Source organism: Grampus griseus, assembly GCF_964374135.1.
Source record: "Grampus griseus genome assembly, chromosome: 16".
NCBI classification, from domain to species: domain Eukaryota; kingdom Metazoa; phylum Chordata; class Mammalia; order Artiodactyla; family Delphinidae; genus Grampus; species Grampus griseus.
In genome coordinates, this window is record NC_139010.1 from 83315953 (window position 1) to 83337942 (window position 21990).

The 21990-nt window shown below is 49.1% G+C and overlaps 1 protein-coding gene across 1 annotated transcript in view; it reads left to right on the forward strand.

The window, feature by feature from the left end:
• Positions 1–685: 685 nt before the first annotated feature.
• MGMT (O-6-methylguanine-DNA methyltransferase) overlaps positions 686–21990 on the forward strand; it is a 284359-nt gene continuing 263054 nt past the window's right edge. The window contains exon 1 of the mRNA XM_082673838.1: positions 686–738. The gene's annotated coding sequence lies outside the window, so the exon portion shown is untranslated. The remainder of the gene's footprint in view (positions 739–21990) is intronic.

The window sequence follows — 21990 nt, forward strand, 5'->3', positions numbered from 1 at the left end:
TGTTGTCCTGCTGAGCTCTGCGTGGTCTCTGCCCTCCGGAAGCGGCCGCAGGGAGAGTAGCAGGCGGGAACCAGCAACTAGGTTACTGGGTGCACCAGACGCCGAGCCTCCAGACCCGCCCTCGCCTCCACACCTGCCCTGCTACAGGGCAGAGGGCGCTCGCCAAGTGCTACGGTGCTGACAGTTGGTAAACAGAGGGGGCGGGAAGGGCGCGGCCCAGCTCGTGCGGGTAGGAAGGGCTTGCAAAGGAACGCAGGGCCCTGGCGCCGAGGCCGGAGAGGGCCGGGCCGGGTCGGGCCAGGGTCCTGCAAAAGACGCGCCAGGCAGCGCCACACGTCCAGCGAACCTGCGCAGACCGGGGTGGACCCAGGCGCCGCCGCACTGGGCATGCTCCGACCTGGGCGAGCGTGCGCCGGCGGGGAGGCGGTGCCCATCCTCGGCCCCGCCCCACTAGCCTAGGCCCCGCCCCCGCGCGTCTGGCCCCGCGGCCCTCACATCCAGGTCCCTTCCCACTCTGGGCCCCGCCCCCGAACCTCGGCTCGGCCCCGCCTCTGCGCCTCCCGGCCGCGCTTCCGCCACGTCCCGGTGCGTGTGGGCCCCGGGAGCCGTACGTCAGGCCCCGCCCACAAACCTCGGCCCCGCCCCCGCGCCACGGACTTGCCCGGGCTTCACGCGCTTACTCAGCTCTGCGCGTCCCTGCGCTTGCAGCTCCACTCGGTCGGCGATTTGGGCAGCGCGGTGAGTGTCTGGGTTGCCTTTCTCCCGCCAAAGTTCGGGGCTCTCCCTGGGGAGAGCAGGCGTCTGGAGCCCTTGGGGCAGTCCAGCCCCCAGTGGTCTTCTGAGCGCTCCCCACCCCACCTTGCCATCGTGGTGGGGCCCGCTCTGACCATCCCCCCAGCTGACCCTTGTGGGTCTCAAGTGTGACCAGGTATGCCCAGGTGTAGCCAGCCTTCTCCCAGCCTGTGGGTTCCTTGGCCAAGTTGGATGACAGTGGCCTGGCCTGGCCTGGGAGTTGTGGCCGCTTCCGCCGAACCTCTAGTTGGTCAACACCTTCGACGCCCTCCTGCCCTGCACTGCTGACCAGCGCCAAGGGGGCCGCTCCTCTGCCTTCTGTTTCCAGGAAGCTTCCAGAAGCCCGTAGTCCGGGCCTGCCTAGCAGCAGGCCCTTAGCAGACCCCTTGTGCAGAACCCCCCATGGCCTCATGCTTGAGACAGGGTGAGACAAGGGCCGCGTTCTGGCGTCCTCATCATGTTGGTATACATTACGCCCTAATCGCCTTCGTAAACAGCAACACGTAAACAAGGGGAGTGTGAGAGCCGCTTACCCTGGGCGCCGTAATTCCCAAGTCGGTGATAACGCTGTAGAGCAGTTCTAAGCGGTATTCCTCACTCCCTGGGCTCATCGTTTCCTGAATCTCAGAATGGTGTTTGTTCTCTGTGCCTCAGCTCAGTAGCTGACCTTGTTCTGGAAGCACATTTTGTATCTGTGAGCACAGCTTTTGCTTGGTTGAGTGGATGGTCATCAAGCAGGGGGGGACTGATTTGTCCGGATAGGGGTCACCGCAGCTGTTAGCAGCAGAACACGAAGCTGTAGAACACGAAAAGCTAAGGATTAGACCGGCCAGTTAACCATGAGCCCTTAAAGTAGCTAAGCCAGGCCCTCCTCTACATCTCCCCAGCCCGAGACCTGATGGGGTGCGGGGTGGTGTTGCTTTCATGAGTCCCCGGTGGAGAAAACACTCAGGTGAAAAGGACACAAGGAAGCTTAGCCCGCCATGGGGGTAAACAACTTTAAGAAAATGATGTCAGGGCCGCCCTTTCCATTCCATCCCCCACCCCCAGCTGGTGGTTAATATCGAGTTAACTCGGACCTTGTCCCATGAGACAGTTCACGCCAGGTGCGCCCTTGCTCAGGTCCAGAGCCTGCAAGTTGCAAAGGAGAGCTGGCCTTGCGCTGGCAGGCGTTTCATTTCTGCTTGGGTTCTTGTTTTGAGTTAGGATTTGAGTGGGAGAGTGGTGTCTGTTACAGTCTGGGGCTGGGTGAACCAGGCCTCAAGGGCAGAACTACACTAAGGTACTTTTCTAGGTGAATATTCTTTTCATTAAAATAAATCTGTATTATACAAAGTAGATTTAACTAATGTCATTAGATGCTGCTTTAAAAAGGCCTCACTGTTGGAGAGCAAGGTTTAAAGAAATAAAGCCCCAGGTGTGGACACGGTGGTTAACATCTTGCTCGTGTTCAGCTGCGGCGGTTCTTAAACCTCTTTTCCTCTGTTTTGGTCTTGCTTGGGTTATCAGTCGAGCCTCACCTGGGCCTTATCTTCCACTCAGACCTGCTCTTCCATGGTTTCCCTTACAGATGTCTCACTCAGGGACCATCCATCCTTCCTTCAGGGAAGGAGGCGGAAGGAGGGCCTGAGGAGGAACGCGACTTCCCTGGCGTTCCTGTGGACTTTCTCCTCCAGGCCTCTTCTCTTGCTTTCTCAGGAACCCCAAACAGTTTACTCTTCTTATTATTTTTAATAAAATAAACTTGCTAGATTGCCTTTATTCTTATTTTGCAGAGGACAGACATTTAGAAGCCAGTGATTCAAACCAAGACTCTTGTATTTCAACTCCCCCTTTTTGGGCATCAATGCCCTTTTCAGTTTTGTAGTATATTCTCCTTGGTAGGAAAAGAAGGAAGCAGAACAGTGCTTTCTGAATTCTCTTTTCCCATAGTCATCTGTTAACATTGTTGCCAGGTTTGTTTTCACACTTGGCTCTGACCCCACCTCTCTCCATGGCCCAAGGGTGAAGTTCCTCTTCTAGACCCACTTTCCTTGAGGTTTTTGACATCCTGTGTCGTCTCTGAGGCTCCTGGTCCCTGAAAGGCCCTGAGCTCCTTTGGCTCCTGTCACAGTCCTCCCAGACCCTCTGTTTCCTGGGTAGTTTCTGGTAGTTTCTGAAAGAGGTTGGGGTCTTATCACAGAATATTATTTAAAGGAAACCTGAAGATTTAAACATCAAAGACGTATAAACTATAATATAATACCATTGGGTGAGAGTGGCCTTTTCATAAATGAACCAATCCATTGCCCATTCTTGGTTTGAAAGTGTGTGTGGTTTATCTGGGAGGGGGAGGGAGGTTTGACTGTGCAGGATGGCTTGTCTCCCCTTGGCTGACCTCAGTTTTCCCATCCCGTTAGCTCTGGAGGCCTTTCTTGGGCATAGGTAGATGAAAGTTGGACATCCACTGTTAGAGGCAAAATACTGCGAGATGTGTGTTCTGTGGCATTTGGGTAACTGCTGCATTATCTGCTGGTCAGTGGGAAGAAATAGTCTAGTTTTCTTTTAAATTTTCTTTAAAAAATTAACAGTAATAAAGAGCTTATCAAGGAGGGCCGCAGGGCTTGGGGAAACCATGTAAAGAATATATGGTGGCTTCCCTGGTGTCGCAGTGGTTAAGAATCTGCCTGCCAATGCAAGGGACACGTGTTTGAGCCCTGGCCCGGGAAGATCCCACATGCCGCGGAGCAACTAAGCCCGTGCGCCACAACTACTGAGCCTGCGCTCTAGAGCCCGTGAGCCACAGCTACTGAGCTCACGTGCCACAGCTACTGAAGCCTGCGCACCTGGAGCCTGTGCTCCGCAACAAGAGAAGCCGTGACAGTGAGAAAACCCGTGCACCGCAACAAAGGCCCGACACAGCCAAAAATAAATAAATAAATTAATTAAAAAAAAAAAGAGTATATGGGGTACAGTGAATGACCTACTCCTTTATATCACTGTTAAAATGAATTGCCTAAGAAGAGGAATAAGTCATTTTTGTGACCTTTTGTAAACTTCGAAGGAATCAACGTGGTTTTGGCAGACGTGGCTTCCGTGTAAATTGGTCACAGACAGTGTCTTGCCAAAGTGCTCGAAATCCCTGGCAGTTAAGCCCGGCTGTGGCCGCCATCCTCCTGAGGTCTGCTCCAGCTAAACAACTAAATAAACAGGCTGCCCCGGGGCCGCTGACACGGCAGTGGCATCCTTGGCCACGTGCTAAATGCTGACACTTGTTTCTGATACCACAGGTGGTTTTCAGTTCGACTGGGGGCTTAGCAGAGGAGTGGGGGTCTCCAGGCCTCGTGTCCCCTGGTCCCCTCCCCCTCCCCCAACCTGGAGTCAACTCATTTGGCCTGTGATGCAGCTGTGATAAAAACCAGTTAAAAATTCGACAGAAACCTTTTCTTGGGGTTGTTCAACTTGTCCTGTGTGTGTGTGTGTAACTGTGAAAGGAATTGTGTGAGCTATAAACGCCTAGTGCGTTCACCCTCTTCCTTGGAAAATTTTCTCGTTAGAATAATTTCCTACCTGTAACACTTGTGAAGTCAGCAGAGTATCTAACCCGAGGTCTGTTGCCCATTCCCAGAAGCCTGCGGGTGAGACTGAACGTGCGGTCCACCAATGGCGGGACTCGTAAAAGCCGGCACTTGTCAAATCTGTTTGTTTTTATTATAGACATCGATCTGCCAGCTGCAGTAATGCATTTATGGACAGTTTTCTGCAAGCGCAGCGCTGGTGGCAGTTTTTACTGACAAATTGAGTCATGTGGATGATAGTTTAGAAAACTCTCACTTTATTGACAGATTGGGCAATTCCAGCCCTGGATGCTCAGAGGTTTCTGGATGGATGGAGAGAGTGAATTGAATCTCAGGGCAAAATATGGGATGGGACATTTTAATGTTGAACTTTAATAAATAACTGGTAGGTATTTCTCATTTGTTTTTACCCCCCAAAAAAGGACTAAAAGTAGGGGCCGAGGGTGTCCCCTTCAGATCTGGCCCACTTGTCGGTGTTATAAGAGCCACCACGGAAACGCGGGCCCCGTTGCTCTCCTTGAAGTGGGATACTCGCGAGCTATAGCAGAACAGTTTCTCAGAAGGTGGTCTGAACCCTGCTGGTGTCAGAATTACTGAGTGTGCTGGTTAAAAGGAAGATTATAGCGCCACTTGCCAGACCTACTGGGTCAGAATCTGGGGACTTGTGTCTTTGCAAGCGCTCCAGGGGACCGTAATGTTTGAGCATCTCCAGGGCAGGCTTAGGGTTGCCTGAGGAGAGCTCTCCAATCCACACAAGCTCCGAGTTCCCGTTCCACGTGGGTCCGTCCTCAGCCGGTGTTGTTGTTCTAAGGCGCCTGTGCTTATGGATCTGTGTATGGTTTTGTAACTCCTCAGAGACACGTGAATCTCTTCGAGTTGCAAACCCGACATGTTATCCCCGCGTTATAGTTTTCGGTCTTGTGGTTATGACAGAACGTGCAGATGTTACCAAAACTTTGGCGTTAGTTTTACAAACAAACGTTAAGCATGGACAGCCATGTTATATTTCACGCCCATCTTTCCCTTTGAATGGCTGGTCTTGCTTTTTCTCTCTCTGGGTAGAAGCATTTTCACGGTGTCAGGTAAGGGTTAACTCTCATATATGCAACCAAATACATTTTGGGGAAGCTGAACTGAGTTTCTATTTATGAGGTGCCCGTTGTGGGAGGGATTCTGGTGATGCCGTTTACTAGCTGGGTGCTTTGGGCAGCTGTAAACCCCTAGCTGCCTCCTCAGCTGTGGGATGGCAGTGATCACACTTACTCTATCTGGATAAGCGTAAGCACAGAAGGTAATAGATGACTATTTTGTGAAGTATGAAGCACTGCCTAGATAGAAATTTTAATTTGGAACCATAGTCTCATAGAAGGATGAGACTAACTGGAAAAAGGGTGAGGAACTGACCAGGATCCTTGTTTTCCCTCCAGTACAGTCAGTATCCTTGTTTCTCTTCAGTCCAGCTAGCATCCTTGTTTTCCCCTCATCCAGCCAGCATCCTTGTCCCTATACCCCACCCCATCCAATCAGCATCCTAGTTTTACAGATTTAACACTATCCACGCCCTCATTTGGGGTGGTATACGCAGGGTTAAGGTTCCAGCCTCTGGGAACAAGACGGACTCAGTTTGGACCTGGCTCCTTAATTACTATCTGTGATCTCAAGTGAAGTCACTTAACCTTTACCGAGCCTTCGTTTCTCCAAAAATCAGGAAAACAGCATTGCTGTTCACAGGGCTATTGTGAGCTACTGGGAGAGAATCCCATTTGGGGAATCGACCCGGGCCCCCCCATGGTGAGCCCTGAATAATAATAATAATAGTTGACATTTGTTAACTCAGTCACAAAACTGTTTCTGGTGGAGGCAAGACTAGGGACGGGGTCTCAGTTGGGCTCCACCTCCCGTGACTGTGATTCCATGTGGCGCAGACCTTCGTTTCGCCTGGAGCATCATGAAGCCTAGGGCTGACTTGCCAGGTCTCTGAAATGCCTTTTGTCTCTAAGGAGGTGCTTTGCCCAGCTGCCTGTTTCTAGTTTTTTACAATGGATGATTTGGGAGCCACTGAAGTGGCTGGTCTCAAGGAGCTTCCCGCTCGGGTGGCAGAGTTCTGTGTCCAGGTGTGCCATGCTGATGGCCAGCTTGTGCTGGGTGGGCCTAGAGCGGGCACGTAGGCTTAGCACGTATGTGTTCCCAGTCCCGAGTCACTTGTCTCTGGGAGGCCTGACATTAATCGTCGGTTAAATTGAAAGAACTTCCTGGAGGACCCGACACTATGGCAGTGGCCAGGAACCAGCAGCGACACCAGCATATGACAGTGTTTTCCTGTGTGAGAGGGAGTCGCAGTAGTGAGGGGTAATGTGGTCCAGTAGGTGAGCTTTGTCAGAATTAGAAGATCTGAAATAATTTTTGTGTGTATGTGGAAATGGGCCTTATTTCGGGGTCTCTTTTACCCTCATATCACTCAGGTTCAGCCTGGTAGAGTTACATTCCAGGAGGTTCTGGTCAGTGCAGTAATGATACTGCTGATACTAACATTTATTGAAGGCCTTGCTGGAGGCTTTACCCAGTCTGTCCTAGGGAATTCTCGAGGTCGCCTGCTGAGGGGGACACTCAGGGTCTTTGTTTGCATGTGAGGAGGCTGCCTGGGAGTGAGCGACCTGCACAAACCACTGGGGTAGGAGTTTTCAGCCCGGGTTTATTTGTCACTAGCGCCGGCTTTCCCCACGCACCATGCGTGCCACCTTTGGTGGGGAAGCAGGGACACTGTCAGAAGTCCTTTGGGGACGAGAAGTGGCGTAAAGAAATGCATTACCTGTATGTTCGGTTATGCTTTCTGGACACCAGTGTGGGCGAGCATGGTCCTCTGCATTGCGGGAAAAGCAGCGCACCCAACCCTGTCCCTGGCTGAAGGGGCCCCGCCCCCTCCTGGTGTGCAGCCTGCCCCAGGGGAGGGCCGAGCGCAAGGGGTACGGTGCCGGCGAGGCTGTCCCGTGTGTGGTGGCCCTTCGTGCAGGCGGCCAGGGACGCCCCGTGCCTCGCCGGGGGCGGCAGGCTGGTGGTGCGGATACCGGAGGAGGGGCGTCCGCGTGCTGGGCTCTGTTTTAGGACCCGAGGCACAGCCCTCGCCGGGTCCCTGCCACCTGCTCCTGTCGCGGTGGGAAGGCTGGGCGGAGCACCTGTGCGGAGGTGGTAAGGCTTCCCCAGGGGACCTGAGCAGTGGGAGTCTGGACGCCAGGATGCGGCTGGGGACCTGTCAGCGGCTCCGGTGGGGCATTGGGATGTGTGAGGGTCCAGACAGGAAGCCTGCAAACCTCGAGTGCTGCGCTGGGGCTCTCGGTGGGTGCAGGACGGCGGGCCGGCAGCGCTTCCGGTGCACGCTGCCTGGGCTGACCTGCACGGGGCTGGGCGAGGGGGAGGAAGGAGGAGGGGGAGGAGGGGGAGGTGGCAGCAGGCAGCCTGGCGTGAGCAGTCACACCTGGGGAGGTGCTGTCACGTGGGGCTGCGGGCCGTCCGGGGGCTTTCCGGTGGGGAGCATGGGGGTGAGGGTGGGAGCAGGCAGTTCTGGGAGAGGCCTGAGTTAGGGACTCCTCTGTGAATGAGAAAGGAGCCAGTGTCTGGTCTGCGGGCTTTTTTTTTTTTTTTTTTTTTTTTGCGTTACGCGGGCCTCTGACTGTTGCGGCCTCTCCCATTGCGGAGCACAGGCTCCGGACGCGCAGGCTCAGCGGCCATGGCTCACGGGCCCAGCCGCTCCGCGGCATGTTGAGATCCTCCCGGACCGGGGCACGAACCCGTGTCCCCTGCATCGGCAGGCGGACTCTCAACCACTGCGCCACCAGGGAAGCCCTGGTCTGTGGGCTTTTAATTCCCGTAAAAGCAGTCCTCCGGGAGGGCTTGTGGGGAGACCCTGGCTTGAGCGGGAGTCACCCCTCTCTGCCGGGCCTGGCATTTGGGTTCCGAAGCGGGGAGACTGGCTTGTTGTGCCGCTTCATTCAGGCAGGAGTGGCAGCGGGAGGCGGGAGGCTCAGGAACAGGCCTCCGCAGCCCCAGCCCGCGCCCCGCGGGGTTACCTGCGCCTTCCTGCAGGTAGTCTCAGGATCTTTACGGGAAAACTGTCAAGTTTTGGGTGTACAGGCACATCACAACGAACGTTACCAATAAAGCGTGTGCTGCTTCTCAGATGCACACCTCGAAACGCTGGGCTGGCCGAGCAATGGCTCACCCGCCTTGAGGGACAAGAGGCGGCGGCTGGGGAGGGAGGCCCTGGTGGTCCCTGGTGGTCCCCGGTGGTCCCCAGTGGTCCCGGTGGGCGAGGGCGAGGGGGGCGGGGGACAGTGCCCACTGCCCGACTCGCCCCGAAGTGTCCATGTGCCGTGCTTGTTGCCTGGCTTCACCACGACAGCAGGGACGGTGCTGGGGCGCAGGGAACTGGAGGAGAACCTGTGGTCCCGAGCGGGCGTCCCAGGAGTGGGCGGCGACCCTTCCCTGTGAGGCTTTTCACACTCCAGTGGAAGTTCCTAGAATAAAGGGCGAGGCACAGAAATGATGTATTTCCAAAAGTTGGTGGATTTAGCCGGCTATTCCACGAAAAGCCCATGTGTGCTCTTCTCTGTTGTGCAGGAGAATCTGTTTCAGTCACCACTGTGTTATCATCAGATTCCGCTGTCGAGTCAGACGCGTGGCCAGTCGAGGCGGCTGCTTGCTGACTGCCGGGCCCGTACCGACGTGGGACCATCAGTCTGCAGGCCGCCCTGGGCGCAGGTGCTGGTGGGAAGGAGGCCAGCCCGTGGGGCGGGTCACCAGAGGGAGGCCGCGCCAGGCAAGTGGCTTTCGAAATTTGTTGCAGGAGCCGTTACTTAGAACCAAAATGCCGGTTCTAACATTAAGTAAATATTCCTAAAATTCAACACCCTCTTGGCCACGATCGACCACCGTTGTGGTCGCCTTCTCCCTCCAGGAGGACAGGCTCCCAGAGAGCAGTGCGTTCTGTCTGTCCTGGGTGACCAGCAGTTTACTGGGACGCAGGACTTTCAGGGCTGACGCTGGGGGGGTGGGTCCCCCCAGACACGCTCAGTCCTGGGTCGGGGATGACATCCTCGCTGTCGCCCCACCACTGGCTGGATGGACTTGGGCCCTGAGTCACAATCACTAGTTTTCTTTTTCTTTTTTTCCCTAATAAAGTATGGGCTTTAAAGACTTTCTCTTAGATTTTTTTTTAATTTGTTTATTTTTGCCGTGAGTGTAATGAGAACATTTCCCAGAGCCTCTGTTATTTTCCTCTGGACTGAGTTCCCCGTTGCTGTCCTCGTAGCATTCTCTGGACTGTTTGTCAGGCCAGAAAAGCCTCCAGAGGTTATGGTTCTGATGTCCTCAGTGATGTTCTCTTCTGTATGTTGAGGTTTCTTGCTCGGAAACCCTCACTGGGCCTGAGGTGCTTTCGCTCTTTGCCGCTATCATGACGATCCAGGCAAGATGGATTCTGGGAAAGGTTAGTTAGATACCCTTTTGTATTGTCCAGAAATAAGTGTTTCCAGTGGTTTCAGACTTGGAAGCAGCTATTTCGTGTGCTTCAGTCATGCCCTGGCGTTCACGTGGCAACTCCCAACTACTTCTTGGAAATCCGTGTCGTGACTGCGCGGGTGCCTGCTCTGTTGTGATGGTCGGGTGCTCACTACTGCCCTGCGCTTGGTCAGCAGGACTCAGAACGGCGGGCCACTGCCTCCAGGCCGCCCGGAGCTTCCCTTGTCTGGAGGGTCACCTGCTGGAGACCGCGCGCGTACCGTCTCTGCATGGGGCCAGGCCAGCTCTGTTCAGCTCTCGGATTCGAGGCTGCCTCTTGGGGTGCAGAACAAAGTCCACGTGGGCTCTGGGTTTAGACGGTGAGAACTTTCCCGTCGCATATCCCTCCACAGCTGATGGAGGAGCTGCCGGGCCCCAGCCTCAGCGATCTCGGTTGCTTTTGCCTCGTGCGCCCCACATAGTCTCCCTGCTCTGTCCCTGAGGAGTGCCTACCCCACCTGCAAGGGCGCTGTGAGCTCAGCAGTCAGGCAGACACAAACAGGAGCGTGCCCCTTCCTCCTCCTGTTGCAGGCAGGGGTCTAGAGGTGCTCCAAGGTGACCCCTCTTTCCTACGCAGGTCCCGAATGAAATGAGCCTGTGAGGCTCATGTTGACGCCACTTTCAGCCCCACGGCTTCCACATTTGTTCCGGCACCTTCTCTAGATACCTGTGCATCAGCTCTTTGCTCTCAGAGGCCCCAGAGCACCCCCTACTCTCACCTAGGGATCCTTCTCTGATTCAGTCCAAACATAGACACTCTGTGCTCCCAAGCTGTCTCTGAATCCTTCTCCTGTTGCAGCCCTCTTGGGAGCCTCTTCAGCCCCCATAATGTCTCCTCACACTTACACTCGGGTTTCTGCTTTACTTGTATTGTTTTTGTCTCTTCATGCTGGCTTTCTGAATTGGAAACTCTCCATGGCCTGGTGTGGGGCTCACACGTGATGGAAGGCCCAGCAAAGGCTGCAGAACGCAGGTTGCTATGGACTGAACGTGCCCCCTGAAATTCATATGTTGAAGCCTAACTCCCAATGTGACTGTATTTGGAGATGGGGCCTTTAGAAGGTAATTAAGCATAAATGAGGTTTTAAGGTGGGGCCCTAATCCACCTTAGGGTTGGTGGCCTTATAAGAAAAGGAGGGAGAGATCTTTAGTATGTGAAGGCAGAGGAAGCAGGTGGCTGCCTGCAAGCCAGGAAGAAAGGCCTCCCCAGAAACGCAGTCAGCTGGAACCTTGGTCTTGGACTAGCCAGCCTCCAGAGCTGTGAGAAAATTAACTTCTGTCCTTCAAGCCATTTGGTGTGTGATATTCTGTTATAGCAACCCAAGCTGACCAATAGAAGGTGAGGTGCAGACTAAAGTTATTTCAGAAGCACAAAGCTCGTGAGGGGTTTATGTATGAAGTTGGAATTTGGAGATAAAGATAACTGTAATCAGACAGTGCTCAAAAACAGCACTGAGGGCTTCCCTGGTGGCGCAGTGATTGAGAGTCCGCCTGCCGATGCAGGGGACACGGGTTCGTGCCCCGGTCCGGGAAGATCCCACGTGCCGAGGAGCAGCTAGTCCTGTGAGCCATGGCCGCTGAGCCTGCGCGTCCGGAGCCTGTGCTCCGCAACGGGAGAGGCCACAACAGTGAGAGGCACGTGTACCGCAAAAAAAAAAACAGAACAAACAAAAACACCCAGCACTGTTCTCAGGCTTAGCTCTTAGCACCCCAAAAGGTGTATAGGAGTAAACGAAAACAGAATGAACAGAAACCTAAGGCTTATTACCAGGGTCCTCAGAGGTTGCAGAAAGGAGATTTGGCAGGTGGGCCAAGAGACACCCAGAGGGCCAGGGCACCATAGACAGGCCTGGTGTTGTCCTGGCACTGGGTGGACGTGCTGGAAAGCTGTTGAGGCCCCAGGCCCTGAGGGAAATGGGGAGGAGGGGAGGAGATGTGGGCCTGAGTAAACACTGGCGGACGGGGCCTCTTAAGCATGAGGAGGGGTTACGGAGCCAGCCTGTAGCCTCCACTTGTCACCTGGGAGCTTCTGTTGGTTGATTTTTTTTTTTTTTTCCCTCTTGATATTGGTCAGTTCATTCTCTACTCCTTTCTGGATCAAGGAGCAGCATGGGGTAATTTGTTGGACACTAGTAGGAACTCTAAGTACTGTGCAGTTTGCTACTTTTCATGCTAAGGTGTCTCTGAGGATTTTTGGACGTCTCTCTTGAGTTGGGAACTTAGCAAGACACTTCTCACTGGAAGCTTGCTGGCCCACACGTGCACCAAATTGGCCTACATTACATCTGCGGCCACTGATGGGGAGATATGATAAAGACAGGAGGTTCACATTTACTTCTGCCCAAGTCACCAGTTCTCCATGTGTCGCGTTTCGTATTGTACCTCTGCAGAATGTATCCGATACGTGGGTATTTTGGGGATTGTTGCAAAGAAAACTCAAGTTGTAAACTTTCACCTAATGGATCTTGCCATTTCTGAGCTCTGACCCTCTGTGCCCTTACCGTGTGGCCACCACCATGCCCTAGAATCCTCTTTGGGGGACCCAGCAGTGGCAGGGAGGGGTGTTGTGGTCCAGGCAGGAGAGGCTGGAGTCCTGGGTGAGGTTGTGTTCTGTGCTTTGTATCGTGCTGTTAACATTTGAAATGTGGATTTGTATTCTCAGTTATGTTTTATTTATTTGTTTATCAGCATAGCTATGTTTGTTTAATTCCATACTGAGAGTCTAAGAATACAATTGACCTTGAGGCCCATCTTATGATGTAATTATTAGTGATTGATTCTGTTTATCCTTGAAATCAATAAGAGGGGCGTAATGGTGCGGTGTGCAGTTGGGCTCTATTTCTTATATTTTCGTAAACGTGATTCTGTGACAACAGAAGTATTGGTTTGTTACCAGAACAGATTTGATGAATCTCAAGCATAAGATTAGTTTTATACAGTTATTGTGGTGTGTTGTGTTCCTTACATGACCTATGTTAGCGTGGCAAGTGCCACTAAGGTCTCCCACCACCAGTGGTCAGGGTGGGGATGCGCAGTGATTGATCTCCCTGGGAGTGCTCTAATGTGAAGACAATTCAGGCTGTTTGAAGTATATTTTACAAGTGTGCCCTGGGCCTTTGGGATGTTATATTGAAAAACCCAATTGTACGGTTACCATGGGAACCCAATTAGAATAGATTGCTTGATTTTTTTTGTGGGGGGGGGCGGGGGTGTCTTTCATCTTGACCAAAAATCCAGCGTGTTTTAAATGTTTTCATATTCCCACACTGACTTGCTACACCAAAGGATTGTTTCTTCCTCCCCTCCTCTTGTTTCCAGCTTTAAGCCGAAATAGGGATAAGTTCTCTAGGGTGCTTTATGAGGAAGTCTCCTAGAGGGACTTAATCGGATTTGTGTGGAAACTTTTGTGCAGGTCGTGGTCGAGGTGGTAGTGAGCATTTATTGTAAAAAGATGGGAAAGTGAGTGTTTTCCTGTGACAGCACACGGGGCCCTCATGTCCCTCTGGTCGTGCTCTGGATGCCAGATGGGGATACAGGTGTGCACCTCTTTTCTTCCCCAGCTTTGCAGGTGCGGGATTGAGTCCTGAAAGGCCCTGGGTTTCCGGGACGGAGATAGCAGGTGGGGTAGGGCAGGGCGAGGTCTCAGGACTCTTCCCTCCACGCCTGTGTTCCTTTCACTGTTTGGGCTCAGAGACTTTTTGCACTCTAAAAACTTATTAGAGATTCTAGAGTGATATATCAAAACAACACTGAAAGTTAACATTGAAAAATTTAAAAAATATTTATTCATTTAAGCAACAGTAAACATTTTAATACAAATAACACATTTTAAATGAGAAGTAACTATATTTTACATAAAAAAACAATTAGTGAGGTGAGTGGTCTTGGTCTACCTTTTTTTAAACGTTTTAAATGACTGGATGGGTAGAAGGCAGCTAGATTCTCGTAGCTGCTTTTGAGTTCAATCTATTGCAATAGGTTGTTTTTTGGCTTCACACCAGTAAGTAACTGGAAAAGGGAGAGACACTTAATAGCCTCTTCAACTAACTGTGGATAGTCTTCTTTGACACCACATCAGAACTTGACAGGTGGTAGTTTCTCGAAGGTTCATGCAGTGTGGAGTGTGAGCCCTGAGTGTGAACTTTCTATTCTCCATTACACGAAAATCCACTGTGTAGCTTGTACTTTGATTTTTGTAACAGCATTCATTGGTCCTTTGGAAAATTTTGGTTTGCCGAATGATACAGATCTTCCAAATGTTGACATGTTTCATAATACAGTATTAAAAATCTGTCATGTCACCACCTTTCTCCTTAGAAAAGTCTTAGAACTGGAGGTTGTCAAGCCATGCTGGTGGATACAAGTTTCCCAAAGTTCTGACCATCAGCTTGAAAGCTCTCATTTTATCATTAACAACAAATACTGTCAGTTGTGTTACAGTGACAGCCTCACTTTGCTTATTTGTTTATTTTTTAATGTGGTATGGATTTACTCTCGCTCAGACGAAGTCCAGCGAGAGGCAGCCCGCAGCCGTGCCACTCAGTGACTCAGGGATCCAGTCCGTGCTGGACACGGCCATCACTGTTTGAGCTTGTCCAGAGGCAGCTCATCTCCTCTGTACCAGGTCCCCCTCCCTAACAGCCAAGTCCGGTCAGTGGGTGGCTCTGGACAGGACGTCTGGAAACCGGAAGGTGCCTCCCCTCACCCTCGGGGCTGCCCTGCCGCTGGGCCAGCGCCGCCTTCTGCACCAGGCCTGGGAGGCCGGCACCCGGGGCCCAGGATTCTTCTGGGGGCCCCCGGACGTGTTTCAACTTCTCTTAAAATCAGAAGAAAACATGAACACAGCTGTCCCTTGGTTCCTGGGGTTGGGGGGAGTGGCTCCAGGTGCCCCGGCGGTGCCCAGACCCCCTGTTTATTTTTGAGAAAATATCTGAATAACCGTAGGCTATTAGTCATTCACACGTGTAAAGCTTTTGTCTCATGAAACGGTCGCCAGTTCCTCTCAAATCTGTAATAATCATAAGAGTGCCCCCCCACCCCCAGACAACCATCGTTCTTGTTTTGCAGCAGAAGTGCCCTGTTGTACTTGCCGTTTGGGCACAGAAGGGCCAAGATTGAATAAAGGTCACAAGTTTGATTTTGATAGTTTCATCAGGACATTCTTAAATTGTTGTTTTTTTTTTTTTTTAACGGTGAGTTTATGGTGGGGAAGGATAGGACGAAACCCTGTATAGTTTGGTGCTGCTGTCTCGGTTTTCGGCAGTTTTACTCACCATTGCTTTTGTATCATCGTCTTTCACCAGTTAAGTGTGATGTTTGCTGTATTTTTTTTTTTTGCAGTGCACGGGCCTCTCACTGTTGTGGCCTCTCCCGTTGCGGAGCACAGGCTCCGGACGCGCAGGCTCAGCAGCCATGGCTCACGGCCCCAGCCGCTCTGTGGCATGTGGGATCTTCCCGGACTGGGGCATGAACCCGTGTCCCCCGCATCGGCAGGCGGACTCTCAACCACTGCGCCACTAGGGAAGCCCTGCTGTATGTTTTTGTAGGTGCCTCTTATCAGATTGAGGAAGTTCTTCTCTCTCGTGTTATTGCTGTGGTGAGTTATACACACTGGTTTCCCTATGTTAAACCAACTTTGCATTCCTGGGTAACCCCCACCTGGGCTTGATGTATTCTTATTTTCATGTATTGCTGGGTTCAGTTTAATATTTCTGAGGATTTGTGTGTCTGGGCATATGGGATATTGATCTGTAGGTTTCTTTTCTCCACATGTCTTTCTGGTTTGGTGTTAGGGCGATCCTACTCATAAAACAAGGCCTTTTATTTTCTGGAATAGTTTATGTAATCTTAGTATTGTTTCCTCTTTAAATGTTTAACAGGGTTTACCAGTGAAGCCATTTTGGTGTGGAGTTTTGTATATGGGATGGATATTAACTACAAATTCAGTTTCTTTAGTAGATAGAGGGTTATTAAAGTCATTTATTTCTCCTTTAGTGATTTTTGATAATTTGTGTTTTCCAAGGAATTTGGCCATTTCATCTAAGTTGTTGAATTTATTGGTCTAAAGTTATTTTAATTTTCTTTTATTGTCCTTTTAATGTTTGTGGGACTTTAAATCATGCCGTTGTATTTATTGCTGATATTGGTAATCGTCTTTTCTCTCTTTTTTTCCCCTAATTGGTCTGACTAGAGGTTTATCAATTTATTTTTCAAAGATCCAGCTTTTGTTACCATTGATTTTTCTCTCCTTTTTTCCCCTTTTACTGACTTCTGCTCTTATCTTTATTTTCCCTTCTTTCTGCTTACTTTGGGTTTAGTTTGCTTTTTTTGTAGTTTAAGGTGGAAGCTGGAGTCCTTTTGTCTTTCTCATATTAATATCCAGTGCTAAAAATTCTCTCTAAGCACTGCTTTGGCTGCATCCCACAGATTGCTGTGTCAGGGTTTCGTTTTCATTCAGTGTGATGTGTTTTCCAATTTCCCTTGTGATTTCTTCATTAATGCATGGGTTATTTAGAAGTGTGTCATTCCATTGCCAAATATTTGGGGACTTTCCCGATACCACTCTGTTATTGATCTCCAGTTTACTTACCTTGTGGTCAGAGGACATACTTCTTATGACTTCAGTCCTCCTAAGTTTATTGAGAGTTGTTTTATGGCCCAGAATGCGATCTATCTTGGTGAATGATTGCGTGTACTTGGAAAGAGTGTATATTCTGTGGCTTTTGTGTGGAGTGCTCTTGTAAATGGTAATTGGGTCAGGTTTGTTGCTGATGTTCAAGTGCTGTATCTTCTTATTGCTTTTCTGCTTCCCTGTTCTATAAATTACAAGAAAGGAGTGTTGAAATCCCCAGCGATACTGGAGATTTGTCTGTTTCCCCTTATATTCTCTCTTCTTGCCTCTTACATTCTCTGTTCTTGCTTCATCTGTTTCAAACTCTTTTATTAGGTACATGCATATTTAGAATTTTTATGTCCTCTTGGTGATTGACCCCTTTATTCTTTTTTTAAAAATTTATTTAATTTATTTTTGGCTGTATTGGGTCTTCGTTTTTTGTGCCTGTACCTTCTCTAGGTGCTACTCTTCGTTGCGGGGTGCGGGCTTCGTGGGCTTCTCATTGCAGTGGCTTCTCTTGTTGCGGAGCACAGGCTCCAGGTGCGTGGGCTTCAGTAGTTATGGCACATGGGCTCTAGAGCCCAGGCTTAGTAGTTGTGGTGCATGGGCTTAGTTGCTCCGCAGCATGTGGGATCTTCCCAGACCAGGGCTTGAACCTGTGTCCCCTGCAATAGCTGGCGGATTCTTAATCACTGTGCCACCAGGGAAGCCCCAACCCCTTTATTCTTAATGGCCTTTAGTCTTAGTAATTTCCTTCTTTTGAAATTAGGTGTTTGATATTATGATAGCCACTCCAGCTTTCTTTTCGTTACTGTTTCTATGGTAAATGTTCTCCCATTCTTTTACATTTTATCTGTTTTGTCTTTACATTTAACACGTTTCTTGTAGACAGCATACTAATCGTATGTGACAGTGTCTTTTTAACACTGAAGTATTCAGACCATTTACATGTTGTGTAATCACGAGTGTGGTTGGTTTCAAGTGCACCATCATCATATTTGTTTTCTCTTTGTCCCAGTTGTTCTTTCACTCTTCCCCCCCCATTTTCCTGCCTTTATTCAGACTATTTGAATATATTTTTTAAATGATTTCAATTTACCATTTATCTACATTATTGGCTGTCCCTCTCCTCTCTCTCTCTTTTAAGTTGTTGCTCTGGGGTGTGTAATAGTCATATTTAGCTCTTCATAGTCTGCATTCACATCGTATAGCTCATTGTCACATACAGTGTAAGAACTTTATATCAGTGTACTTCAACTTCTCTCATTCCATTTTTTTGTTATATTCATTTAGCATGTTTTTTTCTACATACGTTATAAACTCCAAAATATACTTTCAGTATTTTTGTTTTAGGCAGTCAGTTATCTTTTAAAGAGATTAAAAATAGGAAAAAACCCCAGCCTTTATATTTATTTGCCTATTTACCATTTCTTATGCTCTTCATTCCTTTGTGTAAATCTGAATTTCCATCTGGTATCATTTTTTATGCCTAAGGAACTTGCACCAATGTTTCTCAGTTGCAGGTCGGCTAGCATATTAATCGTCTCTTTTTTTTTGGTAAAAGGCTTTATTTCACTTTCATTCTTGAAAGGTATTGCTACTTATAGAATTCTAGCTTGTTGTTTTCCCTGCTTTCCATGCTTTAAACGTGTTGTTCCGTTGTGTCCTGCCTTGCATGATTTCTGATGATCAGTTTTGCTGTCCTTAATTTTGTTCCTCTGTATGTAATCTTTCCCGCCCCACTCCCTTCTGACCACTTCTCAGGTTTTTTTCTTTATCACTTGTTTTCAGCAATTTGTTTATGATTTACCTTGGTTTAGTTTTCTTTATGTTTCTTCTGCTTTGATTTCATTGAGTTTCTTGCAACAGTGCATATAGGCTTTTCATCAGATGTGAAGAAATAGTTCATATTTCTTCAAATGATTTTCTGGCTTTTTCTGAAACTCCAATTGCATGTGTGTTAGACTGTTTAATATTGTCCCACATTTTACTGATGCTCTATTCATTTTCTACAGTCTTTTTTTCTTTCTCCTCCTGGATAGTTTAAAAAATGTTGTATCTTCATTGTCACTCATTTTTTCCCCCCTCTGCTGTATCTAATTTGTTAATCACATCATGTGAGTTTTCACTTTAGATACTGTATTTTACACGTATGTTACATTTGGTCTCTTTTATATCTTCTAGTTCTTTCATTATGTTTATGTTTTCTTCTATTTTTTTGAACATATGGGACATATTTATAATAGCTATTTTAACCAGACAGGCTGGCTTCAGAGCACAGGATATTTAGTGCATGGATTTGCTGACAGCTGTTTTGGCTGACAAAAGGCTTTTCTGTTTGTTTTCTCATTCTTACCTGTATTTAGGTCGTTGTGGTGGCCAGAGGACCATGTGTTAGGAAAGAAAGTTAAATATGGCAGGGAACCTAGGCTAAGGCCAGCTTATGCAGGTCCAAATGAATTCTGAAGTAGAGTCTGCAGGCAGCCATGGTGAAAAGGGAAGTGGGGTGTTACCAGACACTCATTGTGTAATTAGTAAGTGAATATCATCTTTCAGGGGAGAGAAACCTTTTCCTGTGGAGGAATTTGTCCAGGAGTTTTAGTTAAGGGATGGTAAGCAATTTAATATTGGCTGTTTTTTAAACAAATGCAGGCATGGTTTTTGCATGACTGTTTTGTTGTGAATCCTCAACAGAAGTCGGGTGTATCACGTTATTCAGGGAACTAAGAATGATGGTCCCAGTGGGTAGTATTCCAGGCCCTCCTTGACTCAGGTGGAGGCTGTAAGGGAGAAGCATGAATACAGGGGGAGCTTCTGAGATGGAGTTTGTGTCACCCAGGAGTTCAGTGGAAGCAGGGGCAGCTGCAGGGTCGCCGTCAGAGCCGTCCCTCCTGGTCCTGCTCTGACTTCTGTCGGTGCAAGAGGTGCTGGGGGAGAGTGGACGCCAGGACTCTGGGTGTGAGCTGCTGGGCTGTTCCTCGTCTGATCTGGAGCGAAGTACTTCGGGTGTCTGTGCCCACCTTCCCCTGTTGAGCCCCTCCTGCCACTGGCCACCCATGGTTCTTGCTCCTCCCAATGGCCCTGCCGTCTGGACTCTGGTGACCCCTCATCTTCCCAGTGTCTCCAAGGCCTAAAGGTGGGAGCAGCCAAGTCTCGAGTGGGCTAACCCTCTCGTGCTGGCTTCGTGGTTCTCCTGTTCCCTGTGTGCCAGCCCGTTTCCTGTGCTTAAAGGGGCTGCAGTGTTTTCTGCTTAAGCTAGATCCAGGTCAAGGCTGGCAGTGACACACAGGTGAGTGACACGTAGGTGCTTGGTGACGTTGGTAGAAACAAGTAGAGTTTCTGTTAAGAAATTTAAAGCACTCTGTTTGTAGTTTTACTCCGAAGGAAGACGATTCCAGCTCCATATAGAGAGAACAGAACTGGGAAGTCGGAAAATCAAGGGCATCTTGAATTCAGCCGATTTTCCTCTCGTGGTTGTTGCAGCTTTAAACGTGTGGCCTCACTGGAAGGTACTCTGCCGAGGGCTGACATTCTGGCAGTTCATGCGGCCTGAGAAGAGACCAGACAGAAGAAGAGTGTATTTCCCCCTGCGAGAATTCACAGCCGCTGCGGTTGCATCTCTGGCCAGCCTGGACCTTCATCACTGAAATTCAATAGTGTTGACGGCATTAACCCCCTGCATTGCCGTCTGCCTGGCCACTTAGAGAGCTCTGCGGCTCTGCATTTGAAAAATGAACCAACTCGGGCTGTCCTTTGTACCAGGTTTCTGGGTGGCTCATGTGAACCGCTCAACACAATGGTTTAATCTGTGCTTTTCCCACAGCCATGTGCACACCTGGGAAAATAAGAATACGTGCGTTTATCACTTTGCTGTACACCTGAAGCTAACGCAACATTGTTAACCAACTATATGCCAATATAAAAAAAAATACCTGTGTTCACATAAGTGTGCGAGAACATGGGGGTTGCTTAGGGGGTGTGCGTGTGCTCTCACGGGTGTCACGTGAGCATAGGGAACTCGTGGCCGTGACTGCTGTGATGTTGCCAGATGCGTCCCGGAACTGGGCAGGGTGCCTTCTGTGTGAATGCCCACAGTGCCCCTATGACGCCACATGTCTGGAGTTGCTATGGAACCAAAGGGCGGGAAGTGTGTTCACTCACAGGTTTGGAGTTACATATAAATTTCAATCTGTACATACAGACATACATAGTATGCTGGTATCCAGCGGGAGTCTCCAATGGCAGACTAATCTGTTTTTCAGTCTCAGTTGATGGATTTAAGTTTTGAAAGTTTCTGTTAGCATAACGTTCAGCCTCTAGAAGAAGTCTTCGTTGCTATTTTCCAATCACCAGGTAAACACTTCCAGGTTTTGTCAGTTTTCCATATTATGGAATTTTGACTTCAGTTCTTTGCTGTATTAATTTGATCTTCCCTGTTCTTCTGATGCAGATGTTTTTTTCTTTGTTCCTTTTTCCTTTCCCTCCCTCTTTGTTCTTTCCTTTTTTTTTTCTTTTTAAAATTTTGTGTTGTTTGATACATACTAAAGAGTATATGAGATATGTGTGTAAGCTATGAGGTAGAAATAGCTATGAAGTAAAAATAATGATCAGGACACCTGTCAACTGCTAATTTCAGTGAAATTTATCTGTGTGCTTCCTCTCCTGTCCCGACCCCGGCTTCCCTAGCCTCCCCATCCCAGAGTTATCACTGTTCTGAATGTCTCATTCTCTTGCTTTTTAAATGTGTATAGTCTTACCGTCTGTCTACTCCTCAACAAAATCTCATTTTGTATGACTTGTTTTGACCTTTATTAAGAAGGATATTCTGTCATCTGAGCATTCTGAGACTTGCTTTCTTCCACTCAGAATCATGTTTCTGAATTTTGTCTGAGTTGCTTGCTGCGTGTCGCTGTGGTCCATCGTCTGTACATGATAGCGCTTCATTGTGTGATGACACCGCTGTTTGTTATATTTTTCTGTTCCTCTGTCACCGGGCATTGGAATTGCCCCGGGTTTTGGCTGTCACCCCCTGCCGCTCTGATGGCTCTGTATGCTGTTCCTGTGCACATTGGTCACAGGTTCTCCTTGGTGTACACTCAAGGGGACAGTTACTGCACTGTCATCCTTCAACGTTTTGAGACAATGATACATGTTTTGTAAAAATGGTTGGAAGAGTTGATGCACGTTCTTTCCAAAACTTGGAATTTACTTAATAGTTGCTAACCTACTGGATAGGAAAGAGCATCTCATTGTGATCTTAATTTACATTTGTCTTATTACCAGTGAGGCCAAGCATCTTGTCATGTTGCATTCATGATTCCTCTTTTACAGAATGCCTCTTCATACCCATTTTGCCTATATTTCTATTGGGTTGTACTCTTCTTATTGATTATAGGAGTATTTTATATATTGTGGATCCTAATCCTTTGTCAGTTCCATGGCTGCAGTTTTATCCTCCTAGTATGTAGCCTAACT